Source organism: Cervus canadensis, chromosome 10 (genome assembly GCF_019320065.1).
Source record: "Cervus canadensis isolate Bull #8, Minnesota chromosome 10, ASM1932006v1, whole genome shotgun sequence".
NCBI lineage: Eukaryota > Metazoa > Chordata > Mammalia > Artiodactyla > Cervidae > Cervus > Cervus canadensis.
Genome location: NC_057395.1, coordinates 15,188,933 through 15,209,326, shown reverse-complemented (window position 1 = coordinate 15,209,326; position 20,394 = coordinate 15,188,933). Strand labels below are relative to the sequence as shown.

At 39.1% G+C, this 20,394-nt stretch overlaps 1 long non-coding RNA gene across 1 annotated transcript in view; it reads right to left on the bottom strand.

Moving 5' to 3' along the window:
• The window catches only part of LOC122448864, a 38,451-nt gene that overhangs the window by 591 nt on the left and 17,466 nt on the right, over nucleotides 1-20,394 (bottom strand). The window lies entirely within an intron of this gene.

Here is a 20,394-nt window from a genome sequence, read left to right as displayed (position 1 = left end):
AGTATCATAAATATGATTGGATTATCTCCTGAGAGTCTTGTAGTTTTGTCTTTCAAACTAAAATTTTTTATCCAATGGAAACTGTGTGTTTAAAGGATCCAGTTTTATTTCTTTTCCCATGAGGATACACAGTTGTTAAAATATTGATCTCTCTCAGCTGATGTGTGTGCCTGCTGAATCGTGTCCTACTCTGGCCGGCCCCATGGACTTAGCCCGTCAGGCTCCTCTGTCCGTGGGATTTCCCAGGCAAGAATATTGGAGTGGGTTGCCATTTCCTCTTCCAGTGGATCTTCCCAACCCAGGGATTGAATCTGTGTCTCCTGAACTGCAGGCAGATTCTCTACCACTGGGTAAAATCTACTTCTAGGAGTTTTTTAATTTATTTCTAATTAGTCCTAATTTAGTTTTATTTTATTTATTTTTATGGTTTTATTTATTATTAGTTTTTATTATTTCTAATAAGTGATGAAGCATGTGGAAATGAAATGGAAAAAAATATACTACTTACAATAGCACAAAAACCTGAAATACCTAATGACAACTTGAACAAAAGAATATTAATAAATAATAGTCCTGTACAATGAAATCTCCAAAACCCTGCTGAGGGAAAAAGAGAACGCTTAAATGAAAGGAGATGTACACCATTTTTAAGGATCAGAGGACTCGATATTGTTAAGATGTCAATTCTTAAAAAAAAAAAAATGTCAATTCTAACCAAAACAGATATATAGAATCAAAATGACATCAATCAATATTTCAACTCCTGGTTTTGTGGAAAGTCATAAGCTAGTAGTCAATTTCATTTTAAATCGGTTTTTGGCTAATTGTGATTTCTCTATCTACTATTGATGGTTTACAGAAATAAAATTAAATTCTCTATATTGATGTTGTTCCAGCAAACTTGCTAAATTCTCTTGTCTATTATAATAATATGCCTATAGCTTTTTGAAGGGATTTTTTTTTTACTAGACAATCATATTAGCTTTGAATTATGACAGCTTTATATTTTTCCTTCCAATCTTTATGTTGTATAATTCTTGACCTATTTCACTTGATAATATCCAATAGAAACAGTGACAGCAAGCTTTTTCCCTGTCTTTTCTTTGTTCTTAAACTCACTAGAATTTTCACATAAAATTAGATGCTTGTCATAGTCCTTCCTTCTTTCCTCTTACAGTTATCAAACCAACACAATTTCTTTCTATTCTTAATTTGTTCAGAAGTCTTTCTCGAAAGAAAGTGAAGTCGCTCAGTCATGTCCGACTCTTTGCTACCCTGTGGAGTGTAGCCCACCAGGCTCCTCTGTCCATGGGATTTTCCAGGCAAGAATACTGGAGTGGGTTTCCATTTCCATGTAATAAATGTAAGCTTAATTTCATGAAACTTCCTTCATAACTCTATTGAGATTTTAGTATATTTTCTATTTTAACCTGTTATTTCTTTAACCTTTACTTATTCCTTCCCTAATGTTCTTCCTTTCTTTATGAAGATCTGAGTTTCTGACCTATATCATTTTCCTTCTCTCTAATGAACTTCTTTTAACATGTCTAGCAAGGTAGTCCTATAGGCAACAAATTTCCTCAATTTTTGAGAAATTTTTAACTTCTCCTTCACTTTCAGTTCATTTCAGTTCAGCTCAGTCGTTCAGTCGTGTCCAACTCTTTGCAACCCCATGAATCGCAGCACGCCAGGCCTGCCTCTCCATCACCAACTCCTGGAGTCCACACAGACCCATGTCCATCGAGTCGATGATGCCATCCAGTCATCTCATCCTCTGTCGTCCCCTTCTCCTCCTGCCCCCAATCCCTCCCAGCATCAGGGTCTTTTCCAATGAGTCAACTCTTCACATGATGTGGCCAGAGTATTGGAGCTTCAGCTTCAGCCTCAGTCCTTCCAATGAACACCCAGGACTGATCTCCTTTAGGATGGACTGGTTGGATCTCGTTGTGATCCAAGGGACTCTCAAGAGTCTTCTCCAACACCACAGTTCAAAAGCATCAATTCTTGGGCGCTCAGCTTTCTTCAATTTTGCAGAATACAGAATTCTAGTTTGGTGGGGTTTTCCTCTCAACACTTAAAATATTTCACTGCACTCTTCTTGCTTGAATGGTTTCTGAAAAATCAGATGTAATTCTTATCTTTGTTCCTCCATAGATAAGTGTTTTCCTTTGACTTCATTCAATTTTTTTGTCTTTATCTTTGATTTTTTTTTTTTGTTTGTTTCACTTTCAAAAGATAGGTTCAGCTGTAGTTTTTTTGTTTTGTTTTGTTCACACTTTTCCAGTTTGTTCTTCTCTGAGCTTCTGAATCTGTGGTGTGGTATCTGACATTTGGGGAAATTCTAAACCATTAGTGTTTCAAATATTTATCTTGTTCCTTTCTTTCTTCTCTGTCTGATGCGCCATCATAGGTATGTTATACTTTCTGTAATTGCCCCATAGTTGTTGAACAGTCTGTTCCTTTTTTTTCCCCAGTCTTTTCTCTCAGCTTTTTAGTTTCTATTCACATATCCTCAAACTCAAGAGATTCTTTCCTCAGCCATATCCCTTCTACTAACTAGCCTGTCAAAGGCATTATTCATTTATCTTACAGTGTTTTAGTTTCTAGCATTTCTTTTTGATTCTTTCTTAGAATATCCATTTTTCTGCATTTTCTTGCATGCTGTCTAGTTTTCCCATTAAAACTGTTCGTATGTTAATCACGGTGATTTTAAATTGCTAATCTGGTTGTTACAACATTCCTCCCATATCTGACTCTGGTTCTGATACTTGTTCTGTTCTGTTCTGTTTAGTTTTGTTGTTGTTGCTTTTTTTTTTCCTTTTAGTATGCTTTATCATTTTTGTTGAAAGTGGGCATGATATCATGATATACTAGATAAAAGGAAATGCAGTAAATAGGCTTTTGTAAGGTGGTGGTGAGTGGTTGGGGAGAGAAAATGTCCTGTGGTTCTATGATAGGTCTTAGTCTTTTAATGAGCCTGTGCCTCTGGAATGTGGACTTTACAGGGGCCTCTGGGTTCTCCCCCAACTTAGATGGGGCAGAATGACTAAAAGGGATGAAAGGGTGTTTTTCACTTCCTCCAGGTCAGCTAGACTCTGATAGAATCCCAGTAGTTTAGGCTCAGGTTAAACAGCCTGTTCTGAGGGCAGGCCTTGTTAAGAACAGAATGATCTGGCATATTTCAACATGGCCGCTTTCCCCTACCCCCACTGGAAGCAGGAAGGGATTTCTTTCCTGTCCTCTCTGTGAAAACATGGTGGAGCTCCAGGAAGTAAAACTCACACTAGTGTGGTGTCCCTCACCCTGCCAAGACTGCATCCCCATGGAGTTATTCACCCTCAGACTTATTCACACTGAGCCTTCAAAAATTCAATTGCAGTTGAGAGTTTCCTCCCCCTAAACTGATTCTTACAGAGGTTTCTGTTCCTATAAGTGGTGATTCTCTTTACCTTCCTGACTATGTCACCAATATTTAGGTCAGCAGTTTTCCCTGCTGGGTGGGCCAGTTCTCTGATGGATCTAAGAAGAGTTGTTGATTTTCAGTTTGTTCAATATTTTAGTTGTTGTTAGAGCAGAGTAACAACTTCCAATCTCCTTGTGTGCCTGACTGGAAACCAGAGGTTTTTGATGTGTAAATACAGTGAATTTTATTAATATATATAATTATATATATAATTTGCTATATAAATATAATTTAACTGTATATATTTTTGAACCAACATCCTAGTCCTAGAATGAATCTAACTTGATTGTGATGTGTTAGCTTTTCTATACTCTGCTCAATTCAGTTTGCTAAAATTTTCTTTCAGATTTTTAGACGAGTGAGAATATCCTGTAAATTTCCATCCCTGAGCTTCTTGTTTGGTTTTTGTGACATGATTATACTCACCTCATAAAATGTTAGGGGACATTCTTTTCTCTTGCTGTTCTTTAGAAAAGCATGAGTAATATTTAAATTACTCTTTCTTTGAATGTTTGTTACAGTTTGCCTAGAAATCTGTCAGGACCTTGAATTTTCCTTGTGGAGAAGCTTTTAAGTGTTTATTCCTTATCTTTAACGGTTATAGGGCCACTGAAACTTCCTGTTACTCGTGAGTCATTGTTGATACATCATATTTTGGGAAATCGGTTTATGTTCATTTTTTGGTGGGGGGGCATTATATCATTTTGTGTTCTTTTTAAATAGTTATAATAGCCAGAATTATGTCTCCTTCATCTTTAGGCTTATTTCAAACTGTATTCTGACTCTTTGAAGTCTGAAGTATAGGTACATTTCTTTAGGCACTGCCTGTTTCTACATATGCTAAGTGCTTGGAATCTATGGAACAGGGCTCATTTCTGCTTTAGTAACAAGCTAGTTGTCCACCAAAACATGTTCTACCTTATCCTAGGTATATAATGAGACTGTTTCCCAGTCATCCTTGTAGTTAAGGATGGTCTTGAGCCTGAATTCTTGTCAGTGAAATATGTGTAGAACATTTCACCATATTCCTAAACTTGTTTAGATGTACCAGTTTCTAAACATGTCCCATAAAACCTTGCCACTGAATGAACACCTGTTTCAGCTACCTATTGACGTGTGACAAACAACTCCCACAACCTCGTGCCTTAAGACAGCAACTATTCTATTATTTCTTATAAGCCTGTCAGTTGACGAGGCAGTATTCTGCTATCTTACCTGGGCTCAGTTATGCAACTACGTTAGTCTGTAAGTTAATATGGGCTGGGAAGTCCAAGGTCATCTCTCTTCCGCATCAGGGGCCCATTACTCACGGCGAGCTGGGGCACCATGACTCTCCCCTTGGTAGCCTGTCTCCCCACTCGAAGGCCCATCCTTCATGGCCTCTGTGTGGCCTTTCTCTCCAGTGGGACCTGGACATCCTATCTACATGGTGATTGGGCTCCAAGAGGGAATATGTGGATGCTGCCAACTGCCTTCTGAGGCTCGAGCTCCGAATCCCCAGGAAGTTGCGTCCCCTACATTTCTGTTGGCCAACACACATCTCATGTTTAGCTCAAATTCAAGACATGGGGAAGCAGATTCCCACCTTTTATGGGAGAAGCCTCAAAGTCACAATGAGCAGGGACACACAAAGGCATGATTCCTTGGGGCCATTTTTCATATTCTGCCACATCACCCATGAATGCCCCCACAGAGCACCCTCTGCTTGTCCCCCCACAGATAGATGCAGGTGCTCAGGGAGCCTTATGAACCCCATGATGAAAAGAGGGGCCTCTGTTCGAGAGCTTCCCAACTCCAGGTCCTGTTCTCTGGGAACCAGATGTGCATAAGCAAGAAATCAATATGGGTTATGTTAATCCACTAATATTACAGGATTTATTAAAGCAGCTAATCTTACCCTAAAAGTAGAACTTGAAGCTCAATTCACAGCTTGAAGTTTTTCAGACCATACAGGTTATAGGAATTGGATTGCAAACCTGGGCGAGGAGTATCCTGTGACTCTAGTCTGTCAGAGGATATTCTGCCCTTCCCACTGAATGCCATGGTCTGAGATGATCTGCTTGCCTTACTGATCCATGTGGTGTGAAGCATGGGAGGGTTTGGAAAAGGTAAACAATGAGGACAATTTATTTCTCCATCTATCTTTACTCTGAGGACTCCATTTTATGTGGGTGAGCGCTGGCCTTGTCTCCTGATCCCAGCCGACTCTACCCCCAATTCAGGCCGTGGAAGCCATCAGCTCTCACGTTCCCTTGAACTTGCAAATGGCCTCAGCCTGAAGCTGGCCTTGACTCTGCGGGCCTGTCTGGATTGTTATTCCCAATCAGTGTATGGCCTCTGAGAAATCCACACTTTCTCACCCACTCATGCTTGCATTTAAAAATAGGTTATTTATATTTTAGTTAGCATTTTAAATTGTTTTCACTCAGAGGGTCAGTCTGGTTCTGTAAATTGCTATACTGCCAAAAAAATAATCAGACATTTGTTTGCAGAGGCATTTAAAATCTATGATAAATTTAAGTGTTTCTCATGACTTCTACAGATGAACTCATCTCATTCTGCTTGTATGAATTTCCTATTCATATCCCCTGATTTCTTTTTAAACTGGACAACAGTACCACATGTACTCCAAGAAATGTCTTGGTGGTATTTCTATTCGTTTTCATCTCTGATGGCTAGTTTACATCCCAGAACCACTAGTCACATCAAAATCAACACCACCACCAACTCTCCCTGCACAGAGGAACTTCCTGGACAAGTCCATTCTCGCCTTCAAGCCCTGCTTTTCATAGTTAAGTAACGTTTCTTTCATTCCACCAAGTTCTCTCCTACTTCCTGGGTAGTCTGTTATGAATTTTAGGTTTATCCATGTTTCCTTCAATTTAGCATTCTCAGCATTAAATCTATGTTTCAGTCTGAGATCTCTCAGAAGCAGACCCTGAGACAAGCATTCAAAGACAAGTATTTATTTGGGAGGTGATCCCAGAAGGCTGGACCATTCATCAAAACAAACTCTGCTTGCATTATAAAAAGAACAGAAATGTTAATGTTCCAGGAGGCAGAATCAGTACGAAAAGAGGATTAAATGAGTAGCACCCTGTTCTATAATCACCTAAAATAACCAAAATGATGATGATGATTAATACTTACTGAGTATTTTCCATGAACTTTTCACTAAGTTTAATTCATCTGAACCGCAAAAAATCCAATGAGACAGGGTACTTCTTATATTTCCATTTTACAGAAATATAAATTAAGGCAGGCATGGGTTACTTAGCTGCCTAATATCACAATGTAGTAACCAGTGGAACCAAGTGTGAACCGAGGCATTCTGAAGAGGTCCACACCGTCAAATACTAAGCTATGTATTACCTCTCAAGTTTACTCTAGAAATGGATGTCTGCTGTAGAAAATTGAGAACTGTAGAAAAGCAGAAAGGAAGGAATAAAATTTGACACTTAGTCCTGTCAAACTGAGAAGGGAATGGAGACGGGAATGGCAGACCACTTCAGTATTCTTGCCTTGAGAACCCCATGAAGAGTATGAAAAGGCAAAAAGATAGGACATTGAAAGATGAACTCCCCAGGTCAGTAGGTGCCCAAAATGCTACTGGAGATCACTGGAGAAATAACTTCAGAAAGAATGAAGAGATGGAGCCAAAGCAAAAGCAACACCCAGTTGTGGATGTGACCGGTGATGGCAGCAAGGCCCAAAGCTGTAAAGAGCAATACTGCATAGGAACCTGGAATGTTAGGTCCATGAATCAAAGCAAATTGGAAGTGGTCATACAGGGGATGGCAAGAGTGAACGTTGACATTTTAGGACTCAGTGAGCTAAAATGGACTGGAATGGGTGAATTTAACTCAGATGACCATTATATCTACTACTGTGGGCAAGAATCCCTTGGAAGAAATGAAGTAGCCACCATAGTCAACAGAAGAGTCCGAAAAGGAGTACTTGGATGTAATCTCGAAAACAACAGAATGATCTCTGTTCGTTTCCAAGGCAAACCATTCAACATCATGGTAATTCAAGTCTATGCCCCAACCAGCAACGCTGAAGAAGCTGATGTTGAATGGTTCTATGAAGACCTACAAGACCTTTTAGAACTAAAATCCAAAAAAGATATCCTTTTCATTATAAGGGACGGGACTGCAAAAGTGGGGAGTCAAGAAACACCTGGAGTAATAGGCAAATTTGGCCTTGGAATACAGAATGAAGCAAGGCAAAGGCTAATAGAGTTATGCCAAGATAATGCACTGGTCATAGCAAACACCCTCTTCCAACAACACAAGAGAAAACTCTGCACATGGACATCACCAGATGGTCAACACTGAAATCAGAGTGATTATATTCTTTGCAGCAAAATATGGAGAAGCTCTATACAGTCAGCAAAAAAAACAACACCGGGAGCAGACTGTGGCTCAGGTCATGAACTCCTTATTGCCAAATTCAGACTTAAATTGAAGAAAGTAGGGAAAACCACTAGACCATTCTGATATTACCTAAATCAAATCCCTTATGACTATACAGTGGAAGTGAGAAATAGATTTAAGGAACTAGATCTGATAGACAGAGTGCCTGATGAACTATGGACAGAGGTTCATGACATTGTACAGGCGACAGGGATCAAGACCATCCCCTAGAAAAAGAAATGCGAAGGAGCAAAATGGTTGTCTGAGGAGGCCTTACGAATAGTTGTGAAAAGAAGATAAGTGAAAAGCAAAGGAGTAAAAGAAAGATATACCGATTTGAATGTAGAGTTCCAAAGAATAGCAAAGAGAGATAAGAAAGCCTTTCTCAGTGATCAGTGCAAAGAAATAGAGGAAAACAATAGAATGGGAAAGATTAGAGATCTCGTCAAGAAAATTAGAGATACCAAGGGAACATTTCATGCCAAGATGGGCTCAATAAAGGACAGAAATGGTATGGAACTAACAGAAGCAGAAGATATCAATGAGAGGTGGCAAGAATACACAGAACTATTGAAAAAAAGATCTTCATGATCCAGATAACCATGATGGTGTGATCACTCACCTTAAGCCAGATGCCTGGAATGTGAAGTCAAGTAGGGGGAAGCATCATTATGAACAAAGCTAGTGGAGGTCATGGAATTCCATTTGAGCTATTTCAAACCTTAAAAGATGATGCTGTGAAAGTGCTTCACTCAATATGCCAGCAAATTTGGAACACTCAGCAGTGACCACAGGACTGGAAAAGGTCAGTTTTCATTCCAATCCCAAAGAAAGGCAATGCCAAAGAATGCTCAAACTGCCACACAGTTGCACTCATCTCACATGCTAGTAAAGTAATGCTTAAAATTCTCCAAGCTGGGCTTCAACAGTATGTGAACATGAACTTCCAGATGTTCAAGCTGGTTTTAGAAAAGGCAGAGGAACCAGACATCAAACTGCTAACATTCACTGAATCATCGAAAAAGCAAGAGAGTTCCAGAAAAACATCTACTTCTGCTTTATTGACTACACTAAAGCCTTTGACTGTGTGGATCACAACAAACTGTGGAAAATTCTGAAAGAGATGGAATTTACCAGATCACCTTATCTGCCTCCTGAGAAATCTGTATGAAGGTCAAGAAGCAACAGTTAGAACTGGACATGGAACAACAGACTGATTCCATATCAGGAAAGGATTATGTCAAGGCTGTATATTGTCACCCAGCTTATTTAATTTATATGTAGAGTACATCATATGAAATGCTGGGCTGGATGAAACACAAGCTGGAATCAAGATTGCTGGGAGAAATATCAATAACTTCAGATATGCAGACAATACCACCTTTGTGGCAAGGCGAAGAAGAACCAAAGAGCTTCTTGTTCAAAGTGAAAGAAGAGAGTGGAAAAAGTTGGCTTAAAACTCAACATTCAGAAAACTAAGATCATGGCATCTGGTCCCATCACTTCATGGCAAATAGATGGGGAAACAGTGGAAATAGTGACAGCCTTTCTTTTTGGGGGCTCCAAAATCACTGCAGATGGTGACTGCAGCCATGAAATTAAAAGATGCTTGCTCCTTGGAAGAAAAGCTATGACCAACCTGGACAGTATATCAAAAAGCAGAGACGTTACTTTGCCAACAAAGGTCTGTCTAGTCAAAGCCATGGTCTTTCCAGTAGTATGTATGCATGTGAGAGTTGGACTATAAAGAAAAGCTGAGCACCAAAGAATTGATGCTTTTGAACTGTGGTGTTGGAGAAGACTCTTGAGAGTCCCTTGGACAGAAAGGAGATCAAACCAGTCAATCCTAAAGCAAATCAGTCTTGAATAGTCATTGGACAGACTGTTGCTGAAGCTGAAACTCCAATACTTTGGCCACCTGATGCGAAGAACTGACTCATTAGAAAAGACTCTGACAGTGGGCATGACAGAAGGCAGGAGAGAAGGGGACAACAGAGGGTGAGATGGTTGGATGGCATCACTGATTCGATGGCCATTAGTTTCAGCAAGCTCTGGGAGCTGGTGATGGATAGGGAAGCCTGGTGTGCTACAGTCCATGGGATCGCAAAGAGTCGGACACGACTAAGTGACTGAACTGAACTGAACTGAAGGATATAAATAATTCCCTGGTGGCTCAGCAGTAAAGAATCCACATGCCAATTCAGACACAAGAGACACAAGAGATGCGGATTCGATCCCTTTGTTGGGAAGATCCCCTGGAGAAGGAAATGGTAACCCACTCCAGTATTCTTGCCTGGAAAATCCCATGGACAGAGGAGCCTGGCGATTAACAGTCCACAGGGTCTAACATAACTGAGCACACAGCACAAAACCAGAACATACACATTATCTTAATTAATTTGGTAATAGGATAAATTATATCACCCACATTCTTTCACTCTAATGTAATAAAAGCAAATATCTAGTAATTGACTCTAAGCCATTGGAATCAAAATTGATTCTAACCCATTGAAAATCTAAAAATTCTGTTTCAATAACTATTGGGAAAAAAGGAGAAAATGGAAGATTACAATTAAATTATAAACATTTTACAAACTGAAGAATAGTATATATTAAAATCAACTGCATGCATCCGAAGTTATCTTTAGAAAAATGTACAGTAATAAATGCTTTTTATTATTAAGCAGGAAAAATAAAAATAAATAAAATATGTATTCATGAGAAGGTAACTGAGAAAAAAAATCACCGAAATGAACAAACATAAATGAGAGTTAAATTAACCAAATAGAAAACAATATATTGGAGATAAAAAGAAAAAAGAAGAACATTATTTGAACATATCAATAAAATAGGTAAACTTTTGTCATGTGCACTCAAGAAAAATGAGATAAAGCATAAACTGCTGCTGCTGCTAAGTCACTTCAGTCGTGTCCGACTCTGTGCGACCCCATAGATGGGAGCCCACCAGGCTCCCCCGTCCCTGGGACTCTCCAGGCAAGAACACTGGAGTGGGTTGCCATTTCCTTCAATGCATGAAAGTGAAAAGTGAAAGTGAAGTCCCTCAGTCATGTCTGACTCTTCGCGACCCCATGGACTGCAGCCTACCAGGCTCCTCCGTCCACGGGATTTTCCAGGCAAGAGTACTGGAGTGGGGTGCCATTGCCTTCTCTGAAAGCATAAACAAGTAGAGATAAAATCGGGAACAAATGCACAGGGATAAAATGAAATTTGAGTCTTCTTTGAGCTTAGCCTTCCTTTTTGCTTCTGTAGATCTCTGCCTGAGCCAAGTACAGCTGGGGAGACAGAGCTGCTTGACAGTTTCCACAATGGCCTCCCCATAAAGGCGCTGGTGTCGACTTCAAAAGGACCTCCTCAATGTTCCCCTAAACGGTGTATGTTTCTCTGTCCTTCGTGACAAGGATTTCACACTCTCCCTTTGAGCGTCCTCAACTGTATGCCAGCCTCCTTCCAGAAAGAGCCTGACTAACTTCTAAGAAAAAAACTGCAGCCACATTAACACATAAAAAAACCAAAATAAATAAATAAATAAAGAGAAATTGACTCTAACTCTATAAGATCTTTGTCTGTGTTATTCATGCATGTATCTCAAGCACCTAAGACAGTGCTTGGCTCAAAGCCATTGCTCTAACCCATTTGAGGAGCTATGCACGTCTCCACCCATTCTAAATCATCCTCTCTCCACGCTCTTCTGAATCAGTGAAACAGGGGTCCCTCTTCCCAACCAAGATCAAGCCTTTGCGCCCATGCCTGAACTCCTGCCCATCCCTTCTCAGGGGTCTCACGTTATCAATTTCCCTTTTCCTCTATTCGTACTCTAAACCACACTCTTCCCAATAGCTTTTAGACAGGCTCAAGAGTCTGTCCCACAGAAACCATAACTCTCCTTCAACCAATATCTCCCCTCCAGCTTTCATCTCTCTCCCTCCAGTGTGCTTCCTAGAATTTTTAAAGAACAGTTTCTATTTGCCACCATATGCTATGGACAATCTCCATCTATCAGCTTCTATAAGAGAAAAAGTAAGCACTACATTTTTTAACAGCATATATTTTATTTTATATGAATAACATATTAATTGTACAAAAATTTAGGATACACACAAGGACGTATTTTTGAATAGAAAATAAAACCACCTACAAATACAAAACCCAGAGAGAGCTACTCCCACTTAACATTTTACGGCAAGCTCTTCCAGGCTCTCCATGCAGTCCCTGATCTGCATGATGTTGACATGCAAAACTTGCAGCTACCGCGGCTTAGCTGTAATTCAGTCTCCAATACCATGGATCTAATCTCATTTTTCTTGTTCTACTGACCTTGAGTAATTGCAGAAAGTGCAAACTTTGCTTCTAGCTCTTGGGCCCACCAGCCACTTCACAAATAACACATGCATCATGATCAGTAACCAATGATATTATTTCCTCCAAAGTCTGTCAGGGACAGATCACTGTGCATTTGCTATTCCACTCACACAGACAGCAAAGTCTGTAGCTGTGTTGCCTCTTTGTCTTCCAGGGATAAAATAGTTACATTTTTTTCAAAAATGAATAATAGAAAGAGTCAATTGGCCAACAAAGTGAAAGTTAAGCAAAAATAATAATAATATTTTTTTTCCCCCTGGGATCTTAGTTCCCTGACCTGTGCCCCTGTAGGGATTGCACTTGTACCCTTCATTAGGAGCTCGGAGTCTTACCCACTGGACCACCAGGAATAATGTTAGAAGTGAAGTAAGAATAGAATGTAAATGGACGATGGAAGAAATGAGCTTCCCAGGGGGTGCAGTAGTAAAGAATCCGCCTGCCAAAGCAGGAGACACAACAGACGTGAGTTCAACCGCTGGGTCAGGAAGATCCCCTGGAGAAGGAAACGGCAACCTGCTCCAGTGTTCTTCCCTGGAAAATTCCATGGACGGGGGAGCCTGGTGGGCTGCAGTCCATGGGACTGCAGAAGAGTCGGATATGACTGAGTGACTGAGCGCACACACATGGAAGAAATAGCTGCCCGTTGGAATGTTGACGATGCTACCACTCAAGAGGAACTAAACGAAGGGACATTTACAGACACAAATGAGGAATGTATTTCTAGGAAGAAGCTGTCCCAAAGTGATGCCAGTAAGGAAACTCTCAGACATATGTCATGATTAACGGCGCAAAGAATAAAACGTTGGAAGATGACCCAGACTTTCAAAGGAGAATGACAATTCACAACACAGCAAAGACGGCTGAAATGAAACACTTCAATCCTTAATGCTTCTAAGGTGGCTCAGATGGTAAAGAATCTGCCCACAATGCAGGGGACCTGGGTTCAATCCCTCGGTAGGGAACTGGCAGAAGAAATGGCAACCCACTCCAGTATTCATGCCCGGAGGATCCATGGACAAAAGAGCCTGGCAGGCTACAGTCCATGGGATCACAAGGAGTCAGACATGACTGAGTGACTCACACACACCCAAACAGATATAAATTTTATATTTTTTTTCATTCCTTTATACAGTGAGAACAAGTGGCAAGGAGCAGTTTTCACAGTCCATTCTCTGGGCCACACTACCGGGCAAAGCAAAGGCTGCCTGTTCCCCCTCATTGTCTTCTCTATGTCAGGTCAGCACACGCCACTGTAATAAAAATGGTGTCATAATACAAATGTTGTGAATCCTACTTTTTTGCTTCACATATTCTATTTCCATGTCAACAAATTTAAATCAACAGTGAGTGCAAAATATACCGCTGACTGTGTCAACATTTATACAATGTTTTTCTTATTAAGACAACATTTGAATTACTGCTTTTGTTTTATGATTATGAACAGTGCTATAATGTGCTTCCTAAAAGTAGAATTGCTAAATCAGAGGGTAAGTGTGCATATTTTTTCATTAGATAGCACAACACTGAACTGAGTTTCTGAAAGTTATGCTAATTTACACTTCTTCCTGAAGTGAAAGAGAACCCAATACTCAGATCAAAAGGAAGCCACATCAAAAGTCACTATTAGTAATTTTTCTAATATTTGCTATCCCAAGCAGTAAAATACTACTTTTCATTTTTTCAAATTGTGGGACTGAATTATATTTGTATTTGAGCAAAATAAGAGACCTTGAAAAATTTCTATTTTATATTAGGAAGTATAAATGTTTAGGTCAGATAATTTAGAGACTGCTGTTGCTAAAGCTGAAGCTCCAATACTTTGGCCACCTGATGTGAAGAGCCAACTCACTGGAAAAGACTCTGATGCTGAGAAAAATTGAAGGCAAGTGGAGAAGGGGGCGGCAGAGGATGAGATGGTTAGAGAGCATCACTGACTCAATGGACATGAATCTGAGGAAACTCTGGGAGATAGTGGAGGACAGAGGAGCCTGGCGTGCTACAGTCCGTGAGGTCGTAAAGAGTCAGACACGACTTAGCCACCGAACAACAAACACTCAAAGAGGCCTTTCTGTAGTCCTCCAAAGACTTTAACTGTTATATATCAACCAGTGATACTTCTGTCTTCATGAACAAGAAAACAGAGGTTGCACAGGCACAGAATGCAAGTTTTAAATTCCATTTATTGTTCTTTTCAGTCTCCTATTGACTACAGATGTTTAGATGGTCATAGCAATCCATATGGACAATCATGTACACTGAAGATCCTTCTAACATTGGAACCCCCAGAAAAGAGAGCAGAGATTAACAGATATTGGTTAAGGGATTGGTTTTCTATCAAGACTGTAAACATAACAGTGAGAATGCAAAGGGCTGAGAAAAAAAGTAGATGTAAGTTAAAACTAAGCAATAAATCAAATTTACTTCAATATCAAAAGGTTAATTATAAACCTCAATATCATAATTTCAAAATTAAGCAATAACTTCATAGTTTATTCTGTTGTGAAACCATGTCCTTATAACTTATGAGGTTTGGCTAGCAGAACAGTAGTTTTTTTTAAAATAATCGACAAAATTTTAATACTAGAAGTGTTCAAATTTCCACTTTTTATTGAGTCCACACAAGGTCTGATTACATGAGGCCTCTCATTACCACATAGCAACTATAGATAGGGGCTGGAAACAGCTGCTTCCTTTACAAAGGGCAAGGTCCATAGTTTCTAGCTCACCTTATCTTTTCATTTATATTCCCTGCCTAACTTTTGCTCAAGAGAGTAAATCAATCTTGAATTTCCTTACAAATCTGCATTACAAGGGGAAGGAAATGAAAACTTATTATGGACTCTGAAGAGCATATCAATTATACTTGAAAGGGATAGCAGATAAATGTATCACTCTTTTAGACATTTTACTTCAAGGAAATGATTTTTTTCTTTAATATTGTTCCATTAAGTTCTTTAGGACTAGCTGTCCAAAACCAGGACCTAATGCCTAAACGCTGAGTTAACACACCATGCAGGGAATACACAGATTTCCATGAATTTTCCATGGTCCAGGTGGAAGCGCGAATCACACCGGGAGCCATTGTGATGTGCACTGTAGCTGAGAAACCCAGTCCTTCCCTGTATTATCCCCGCCAATCCTAGTTCACGCTCCCTGAGAAAAGTGCAAAATCTGTCTGAAGTCATCTGCAATATTTTCTATCTCTCTGTGTGGAGGCATTTCTATCTATTTCAGTGTCCTCTGAGAAGGGTTGGTCTCTTCTACTCTTTTTTAATGTTTTTAAATTATAAGAGCATGATAGCACCCTTGGAAAATACACCATAAGGTTACACATATAGTTCCACTATATAATACAATCTTTTTTTTAATTAAGGTTTACAGTTGGAGTTTCAATACCAAATTCTCAAAAATTAATAGAATGAATATACAGAAAAGCAGAAGGATATAGGAGACCTAAAAAGCACTGTTAACCATTTCAACGTAACTAAGAATTATAAAGTTTTAACACAATAGTAGGATACAAATTCTACTCAAGTTCCCATAGACTGTAAACTAGAATACTTAGGAATACATCCAGGAACAAAAAACAAGGTACAAAAATATCATGATTTAAAGGTACTGAAATCATACAGAGTCTGCTCTCTTATCACTGTGGAATTACGTAAGAAATCAGTATCAAAAGATATTTGAAAATAACCCACATATTTTTGAGTCAATGTGACATTTACCAAGAGAGATCTTTGATTTAGCCATGGAAAGCCTCAATAAATTAGACTGTAAAAAACACAAGAGGTGATCGCAAAGAAAGCATTTAAATTACAAATTAGTATCAAACAGACAATTCAGGTATGACCTGAATCAAATCCCTTATGTATATACAGTGGAAGTGACAAATAGATTTAAGGCATTAGAACTGAGAGACAGAGTGCCTAAAGATCTATGGACTGACATTTTTAACACTGTACAGGAGGCAGTGATGCAAAACCATCCCCAGAAAAAGAAATGCAAAAAGGCAAAATGGTTGTCTGAGGAGACCTTACAAATAGCTGAGAAAAAGAAGAGAAGTGAAAGGCAAAGGAGAAAAGGAAAGATATTCCTATTTGAATGCAGAGTTCCAAAGAATAGCAAGGAGAGATAAGAAAACCTTCCTCAGTGATCAGTGCAAAGAAATAGAGGAAAACAATAGAATGGGAAAGACTAGGGATCTCTTCAAGAAAATGAGAGATACCAAAGGAACATTTCATGCAAAGATGGGCTCAATAAAAGACAGAAATGGAATGGACCTAACAGAAACAGAAGATATTGAGGAGAGGTGACAAGAATACACAGAAGAACTATACAAACAAGATCTTAATGACCCAGATAAACACGATGGTGGGATCACTCACCTAGAGTCAGAAATTCTGGAGTGTGAAGTCAAGTGGGCCTTAGGAAGCATCACTACAAAGCTGGCGGAGGTGATGGAATTCCAGCTGAGCTCTTTCAAATCCCAAAAGATGATGTATGAAAGTGCTGCACTCAATATGCCAGCAAATTTGGAAAACTCAGCAGTGGACACAGAACTGGAAAAGGTCAGTTTTCATTCCAGTCCTAAAGAAAGGCAATGCCAAAAGAATGTTCAAACTACCGCACAATTGTACTCATCTCACATGCTAGAAAAGTAATGCTCAAAATTCTCCAAGCCAGGCTTCAACAGTCCATGAGCTGACAACTTCCAGATGTTCAAGCAGATTTAGAAAAGGCAGAGAAACCAGAGATCAAATTGCCAACATCCGTTTGATCATCAACTAAGCAAGAGAGTTCCAGAAAAACATTTACTTCTGTTTCATTGGCTATGCTAAAGCCTTTGACTGTGTGGATCACAATAAACTGAAAAATTCTTAAAGAGATAGGACTACCAGAGCACCTTACCTGCCTCCTGAGAAATCTATATGCAGGTCAAGAAGCAACAGTTAGAATCGGACACAGAAAATGGACTGGTTCCAAATTGGGAAATGAGTACGTCAAGGCTGTATATTGTCACCTTGCTTGTTTAACTTATATGCAGAGTACATCATGAGAAACGCTGGGCTGGAAGAAGCACAAGCTGGAATCAAGATTGCGGGGAGAAATATCAATAACCTCAGATATGCAGATGACACCACCCTTATGGCAGAAAGGGAAGAACCAAAGAGCCTCTTGATGAAAGTGAAAGAGGAGAGTGAAAAAGTTGGCTTAAAACTCAACATTCAGAAAACTAAGATCATGGCATCCAGTCCTATCACTTCATGGCAAATAGATGGGGAGACAATGGAAACAGTGACAGACTTTATTTCCTTGGGCTCCCAAATCACTGCAGATGGTGACTGCAGCCAAGAAATTAAAAGACATTTGTTTCTTGGATGAAAAGGTATGACACACCTACACAGCTTATTAAAAAGCAGAGAGATTATTTTCCTGACAAAGGTCCATATACAGAAAGCTATGGTTTTTCCAGTAGTCATGTATGAATGTGAGAGTTGGAACATAAAGAAATCTGAGTGCTGACGAATTAATGCTCTTGAACTGTGGTGTTGGAGAAGACTCTTGAGAGTCCCTTGGACAGAAGGGAAATCAAACCAGTCAATCCTAAAGGGAATTAGTCTTGAATATTTATTGGAAGTACTGATGCTGAAGCTGAAGCTCCAATACCATGGCCACCTGATGCAAAGAACTGACTCATTAGGAAAGGCCCTGAGACTGGGAAAGATTGAGAGGAGGAGGAGAAGGGGACGACAGAGGATGAGATGGTTGGATGGCATCACTGACTTGATGGGCATGAGTCTGAGGAAGCTCTGAGTGTTGGTGATGGACAAGGAAGCCTGGCTTGCTGCAGTTCATGAGGTTGCAAACAGCTGGACATGACTGAGCGACTGAACTGAACTAAGAGAAATTAATATTAAAGGTACTTCAAACAAAATCCCATGTATTTAGAAATTAAATGTTCATTTTTAAATGTTGGATATATCTAAGAAGCCATACCACGGAACATTAGAAAATATTTGTAATAGAATAAAAATGTAAAGAGAATTTACCAGGGCTTGTTGCACGCAGCTAAAGCTGTGCTGTCCTTAGTCACTCAGTCAGGTCCGACTCTTTGTGACCCCATGGACGGTAGCCCTTCAGGCTCTTCTGTCCATGGGCATCCTCCAGACAAGAATACTGAAATGTGTTGCCATGCCCTCCTCCAGGGGATCTTCCCAACCCAGGGATCGAACCCAGGTCTCTCTCATTGCAGGTGGATTCTTTACGGACTAAGCCACCAGGGAAGCCAAAGAATACTGGAGTGGGTAGCCTATCCCTTTCAATGCAATTAAATACTATATGGAGTCTTGAATGAGGTATGAAAACAAATAGTGGTCACTAGAATAAAATTCTGTGAATTGGAACAAAATCTGTATTTTAGTTAATAGTACTGTATCACTTGTTAACTTCCTGTTTGCTTTTTTCTTACAGCATAATATTTCTATTATTTTCAGAACTGGATTAGATGTTTCAAGTCTTAGTCAAAATTTTTTTAATCACTAAGATAATGAACTTTGTAGACTTATAGCAGTAATATTAGATGCCAAAATACATGAAACTATATCCTAGTTTTGAGTGAATATAAATTAGAAATCAAGTATTCTATTCATACTAAGCAATCAAGTAGAATCAAAAGGTTTCAAGTTTTTAACTAGCAAAAATTCATAAAATCTAAAATATATATATTATACATACATATGTATATTGTTGTTTAGTTGGTAGGTCGTGTCCAACTCTTTGTGATCCCAAGGACTGTAGCCCGCCAGGATCCTCTGTCTATGGGATTTCCCAGGAAGGAATACAGGAGTGGGATGCCATTTCCTTCTCCAGGGGATCTTCCCAACCCAGGGATTGAACTCCCGTCTCCTATATTGGCAGGTGGATTCTTTACCGCTAAGTCACCAGGGAAGCCCCATATATGTGTATACAAAAGCTTTCCTACTATGCTTGATAAAGGCTTAAGAAATTACAACAACAAAAAAGGATGGACAAACTGGAAAACATAAACCTAAATGAAACGGGAACACTGAGTATGAAATAGATAAAGGATAAAGTGAAACACTGAGTATGAAACAGATAAAGGATAAAGTGAAACAAACTAGATAAAAACAAAAGATCATCATATAGTCCAGTTGTTTTTAAACATGGCTGCTCACTAGAAACCCAACTGGACCTTGTAGAAGAATAGCAATACCTGGGCATTTGCATTTTTCAAAAAATTCCAAGATAAATCTGGTATTCATCTAGATTTTAAAAAGTGATTACAAGTTTTTCTATTAAATGCTAGTTTTAGTGACATAGAACTCTATTATTTTCTGTTGACCAATCATGATACAATGGTATTAAGCAAATGATAGTTACATAATCACAATAGTAAAAGATGTTTATCAGTTTTCACAATCAATAGATAAAAAACAGAAGATAATTACAATTGCAATCCATACTGGAAACATGATTAATCTAAAAATATGAAATAATTACACACAATTTGGGGAGTTAAGTAGAGTGATCTGCTAAGTGGAAGTGCATACATGCACATTTTCTTATCCACCCAGCCAGTCTATGTCAGGAGAGCTTTTGACTTCTCCATCAAATCTGAAGGAGAGCCATGATAGGTAGAGTATTTTTGCTTGTAGCTTCTTCCTTTCATCACTTAGAATATGTTATGCTATTCCCTTCTGGCTTGTAGAGTTTCTATTGAGGAATCAGCTGATAGTCTGATGAGAGTTTCCTTGTACACTATTTGTCATTCTTCCCTTGTTGTTTTTAATATTTTGTCTTTAATTTTCACAATTTTTGATTACTATATGTCTTGGTGTGTTTCACTTTGGGGTTATACTGCTTGGGACTCTGCACTTTCTGGACTTGATTGACTATTTCATTCCCATGTTAGGGAGCTTTTCAGCTATTATCTCTTCAAATATGTTCCTGGGTCCTTTCTCTTTCTCTTCTCCTTCTGGGACCCCTATAATGCGAATGTTGGTGTGTTTAATGTTGTCCCAGAAGTCTCTTAGGCCACCTTCTTTTATTTTTATTTTTTCATTCTTTTTTTCTATATTCTGTTATGTGGCAGTGATATCTACCATTCTCGCC